Here is a 5948-nt window from a genome sequence, read left to right as displayed (position 1 = left end):
CACTGCAATGTCCGTGATACATTATACCACACACTGCAATGCCCGATACATTATAGCACATACAATGCCTGTGACACATTATGCCACACACTGCAATGACCTTGAGACATTATACCGCAATGCCCGTGATATAGTATACCATACACCGTAATGCCTGTGACACATATCGCAATGCCCGTTATACCTTATGCCACACACCGCAATGCCTGTTATATATTATGCCACACTGCAATGACCCTGAGACATTATACCACATATCACAATGCCCGTGATATAGTATACCACACACCGTAATGCCTGACACATTATGACACACACCGCAATGTCCGTGATACATTATGCCACACACTGCAATGACCCTGAGACATTATACCACATATCACAATGCCCGCGATATAGTATACCATACACCGTAATGCCTGTGACACATTATGACCCACACCGCAATGTCCGTGATACATTATGCCACACACCGTAATGCCCATTACACATTAAGTCCTACAGTAAGGCTTCTAATTACTTTTCAATTACCTGCTCGTTGTCATGGGTTTCATGCACTGGGTGTCATGCTCGTTGCCAGGGGTTTCATGCTCTTGGTTCCATGCACGGTGCCAGGGGTTTTCATGCTCAGGGTGTCATGCTCGTTGCCAGGGGTTTCATGCACTGGGTGTCATGCTCGTTGCCAGATGTTTAATGCACTGGGTGTCATGCTCATTGCTAGGAGGTAGTCCTTGTTGCTAGGGCTGTGCTCCCAGTGCCACATATGTCCCCAGTGCCAGATATTCCCCCACGGTGCCAGGTACTCACATACCCCCAGTGCCAAATATAGCGCCCCCCACCCCCATGTGCCAGGTACACATATACCCCCCCAGTGCCACATATGCCCCCAGTGCCAGATATTCCCCCACAGTGCCACATATGCCCCCAGTGCCAGATATTCCCCCCCAGTGCCATATATGCCCCCAGTGCCAGATATTCCCCCCCCAGTGCCACATATGCCCCAGTGCCAGATATTCCCCCAGTGCCAGATATTCCCCCCAGTGCCATATATGCCCCCAGTGCCAGATATTTCCCCCCAGTGCCACATATGCCCCAGTGCCAGATATTCCCCCCCAGTGCCAGATATTCCCCCCCAGTGCCAGATATTCCCCCCCAGTGCCATATATGTCCCCAGTGCCAGATATTCTCCCCCCCGTGCCAAATATGCCCCCAGTGCCAGATATTCCCCCCCAGTGCCAGATATGCCCCCTCAGTGCCATATATGCCCCCAGTGCCAGATATTCCCCCCAGTGCCATATATGTCCCCAGTGCCAGATATTCTCCCCCCCATGCCAAATATGCCCCCAGTGCTAGATATTCCCCCCCAGTGCCAGATATGCCCCCTCAGTGCCATATATGCCCCCAGTGCCAGATATTCCCCCCCAGTGCCATATATGTCCCCAGTGCCAGATATTCTCCCCCCCGTGCCAAATATGCCCCCAGTGCCAGATATTCCCCCCCAGTGCCAGATATTCTCCCCCCCGTGCCAAATATGCCCCCAGTGCCAGATATGCCCCCTCAGTGTGTGCCCCCCCGCTTCCTCCGCCGCCGCCGCTCCCTGCTCCCCTGCTGTAAGGAGGGACACGGAGGGCACAGCGCGCGCCTCTCCTGTGTCCCTCCTGGGTCTCCGGCGGCCGCGGGTCTAATAAAGGAAGTGCTCACGAACGGCACTTCCTTTATTAGACCCGCGGCCGCCGGAGACCCAGGAGGGACACAGGAGAGGCGCGTGCTGTGCCCTCTGTGTCCCTCCTAACAGCAGCGGAGGGAACGAGACTGCAGACTGACATGCGGACGCTCGTCCGCATGTCAGTCTGCACTAAATCAGTGGCGCCCCCGCAGCCCCTCGCCCCCAAGCCACCGCGAGGGCTGCGGGGGCAGTAGTTACGCCACTGCTCCCAAGTACCCTGCCGCTAGCCGGAGGGTTACTTTTATCTTGCCTCCAATGCTGTCTGTTTGGTGCAGATAACTCAAACTGTACCACACTACTCTCCCTTTCATCTCTTTCTCCTCTCTTCTTTCTCTCCTTACCTTTCCCAGTTTACCCTCCTCCCATTAGATCGATGCCACTGAACTATGTATATGGGTTATACCAAATGCATATTTATCTTGCCTCCTATACCCAATGTCGACTGTTAGATTAGGTTCCTGGAACATTGGTGGGATTAACTCGCCACAGAAAAGGAAAAAGATATTATTATATTTGAATAGAATGAAACTTGATGTTGTCTATTTGCAGGAAACACACTTAGTAGCCGCTGAAATGTTAAAGCTTAACGCCATGAAATGGAAGGTCCTGGCATCCTCCCCTTTTGCCTCCAAAGCCAGAGGGGTGGCAATATTGATCAGAAATACTGTCCCGATTACACTCACATCTGTGATTAATGACCCTGAAGGTAGATTTGTAATTTGCAAAGTGATGCTAGATCACAGTCCATATATATTATGCAATGTGTACGCCCCCAACACTAAAATACCACTCTTCTTACGCAAATTAACACGCATTCTTACACCACTTCATGATGCCCCACTTCTGTTAGGCGTGATTTTAACATGGTCACCTCCCTTCACCTGGATAAACAGCTGCCATGCCTTAGAGGCGTTTCCCTACCAAAACATGGTATATCCTGGTTTACACAATCATTACAACTGTTAGACGTCTGGAGATCCTTGAACCCCATAGAAAAAGATTATACATGTCTCTCTGCAGCACACGGAACCTTATCCAGAATAGATTATGTGTTCATCTCTGAAGCCCTATTACCCCAGGTGCTTAGAGTTATGATCGAACCCATTGTACTCTCTGACCATGCTGTGGTATGGATGCAGTTGAAACTGCGCACTGAGCGGAGCACATTTCGGTCCTGGAGATTCCCTTCATCTCTGTCCCAATCCCTCACCTTTAGGAACAAAATAGAATCCGTTTGGGAGTCTTATAGCAGCACCAACTCGACCTTTTCGAGTTCGCCTCAAATGTTTTGGCAAGCTTCGAAAGCAGTTCTTAGAGGGGAGATCATCTCCCATACATCCCAAACGTATAAAGATTTAAACTCTGATTATGTGCAAGCACAATCCTCACTAACGGAATCTTTCCAGACCTATAAATCTGCTCCGACCCCTGCTCATAAAATCTAATACAACACAGCCAAACAGGCCTTTGATAGTTTACTCCTTAAAATGGAATCTAGATACTCCTTTAAGAAAGATGCCAGATTCCATCGATTTGGTAATAAATCGGGTAAATTGCTTTCACACTTACTGCAGGGCCAACGCTCCCCGATGCTAATACACCCTCTCCGGACTCCGGAAGGTTCACTTACTTCTACTAATGCCCAGATTGCTCAGGTTATGCACACCTACTATACCTCACTGTATTCCAAGCCAACCGCCTCTTTATCCCCTTCCCAACCACAAAATTTTTGGAGGGACCTGCCTGTCCCTCAACTGGCTACTACTCTTGGTGCCACGTTGACGGCGACTATTACTGAAACAGAGGTCTCTAGGACCATAGCTCATTTGAAGAATGGGAAGGCACCGGGACCGGATGGCCTTTCCTCAGAATTTTATAAATTATTGGCCCCCAAATTGACACCTGTACTGACTAGAGTCTTTAACGACATTCTGTCCACTGGAGAATTGCCCTTATATTTCAACTCTGCCACAATCACCATTATACCTAAACCTGGTAGAGACCTATCTGAAAAAAACGGGGAGAAAAAGAAGGCTCTTGTGTGGGCGCGCTCTTAGAAAAAAAGGAAAATTCCTATACCATATAAGAAGAAATACTTAAAACATAACTTTTAATGTAAACATTAATAATGTAGATACCCAGATAGCTGATCCATATAGACAAAAGAGGTGTATTGATAACAATTTTTAAAAAATGTTCTGGTCTGTTTAATCACAAATGTGAATGGAATGGTTGTAGACATTGGTTCGTCATACCCCCATTTCCCCTGACCAGTACAGAATGTCTGTATTGATGGAACCAAGGAGTGGTCATATGAATTGTTTGATAAGTACGTCCCACTAGGACAACTTAATTCAAAGATGGATAGGCTCCTGCATCGGACAAGACCTGTCTTCCTGACGTACACCACAAAGAGTTTACAGGGATTGGTCGTAAGTCTCAAAAGAAGAGAAAGAAGTAAGAATTAGTGGTGATACTGCTGTTGGCGTCGCAACTAACATGGGGAGGGAAATAATCCCTGCTCTACAACACCGGGTATTCGCAGGAAGTCTCCTCTCCCGGTACTAACCCGGCCCAACGCTGTTTAGCTTCCAAGATCGGACGAGATCGGGCATTGGCAGCGTGATATGATAGTAGAGAATTTACATGCCAGTGCACCAATGAGAGTGCACCTAATTATGAAAATAGTCGAAAGAAAAAAGAGAGAGGAATAAAAGAAAATGAAAACAGTATACACAAGGAACGAAATGAATTAGTACAGTACAAATGGGTGGATCTGCTTTCTGCGTTGGACACGGCTCATCAAATTCCACGTGTGTGGTATTGTGCTCCGTGACTCGCAGATGAGAGTCCACGGAAAATTAGTAAAAGGTAAACAAGGGGTATGAAATCCTCATGATATTTTGACCATAAATTTGAAGAGTCACATCAATAATCATCATTCCTCCCAGGGTAAATGTAGTGAATTCAAAAACATGTACTGAGGATCACAATGGATGCAATAATTTTGTAACAATATATTGGCCTCTGCTGGCGAGAGCTCGGTATACCAATGTCAATTAGTTAGCAGATATTAGTTTTTGGAAAATCAAGAAAGAAGAAAAGAAATGAAGGGAAAAATGAGTGCTAAATGAGTTTTGCACTTAACATAGCATGTTAGATAAATGCACATAAGGTGTTGCTGTCTGTGCACTTGTGTACACAGAACAACAGTAGGCTTACGATCACCAGAATTGGGAATAGAAAGGCAGGTTAATAAATGCACATCAGATGCTGCTGTCTGTGCATAATGCACACAGAAACGTAATGGGCTTGCAGTCACCAGCACTATGTCAGGGATCTGTGTGTGTGCTATACAGGTCTAATCACTTCGGTCTTAACATAGCATGTTAAATAAATGCACATCAGGTGTTGCTGTCTGTGCACTTGTGTACACAGAACAACAGTAGGCTTACGATCACCAGAATTGGAGGTAGAAAGGCAGGTCAGTGTATCGTCAGGCGCCTGTGCAGGAGCTGAGAGTTCACTCCGTGTATGGTCCCCCCCCCGTGGAAAACGCGTTTCGCCCTGGGCGGGCTTGTTCACTTCCGGATTAGAGGGGTGATGAGGAGTGTGCTTGAGGAGGCAGTTGATAAGTAAATGCTGTCCAATAGCCGGACGGTTCGTGGCCGGTGGGCCGGGGATGACAGCTGACGCTGAGGAGATTAGGTCAGCTGTGGGTGACGGGGCATGACGTAGAATAAGGGGTGGAGTCTCGGGACGCTTTATTCTTGGCAGTCCGTGTGGTAAATTTAGATAGGGGGTGGTGACAGAGCGTGGCGTAGGGTGGGAGGCGGAGTCTTAGGATGCAATGTCGCTGGCTATTGTATATACCTTAATAGGAGGAGTGGTTATGTGGCCCTAAACAGCCATGAAGTCTCGTGCGCCATCTTTAATGGTGGCAAGTAATTATTATAATAGCAGGCAGGTTCCGGGCGCCATCTTGGATTATGGCAAATGTGGGGGAATTACATTAGGAAAGGAAAGCTCAAATTAGCAAAAAAGTAGAGGACAAAATTAAGGAAAAATAATATTCAGCCATTGAGTGAAGAGAGAAGGATGGATAGGAATTAGAATGAGATTTTATAAAGGTGAAGGAATTCAAAGCTTAAGTGACTGATTGGTGATTAAAAAAAATATAAAGTATTGTCGGTTGATATAAGGAAAAATAAATAAATATAAG

General features: G+C 47.0%; 1 pseudogene; it reads right to left on the bottom strand.

The window, feature by feature from the left end:
* Window positions 1–4246: 4246 nt before the first annotated feature.
* LOC134930761 (5S ribosomal RNA) lies at window positions 4247–4365 on the bottom strand (annotated as a pseudogene).
* Between the last annotated feature and the right edge of the window lie 1583 nt (window positions 4366–5948).

The sequence above is a fragment of the Pseudophryne corroboree genome, chromosome 5 (assembly GCF_028390025.1).
Source record: "Pseudophryne corroboree isolate aPseCor3 chromosome 5, aPseCor3.hap2, whole genome shotgun sequence".
Lineage (NCBI taxonomy): Eukaryota > Metazoa > Chordata > Amphibia > Anura > Myobatrachidae > Pseudophryne > Pseudophryne corroboree.
The sequence above is the reverse complement of the archived record's forward strand: the minus strand, read 5'-3'. Positions and strand labels throughout refer to the sequence as shown.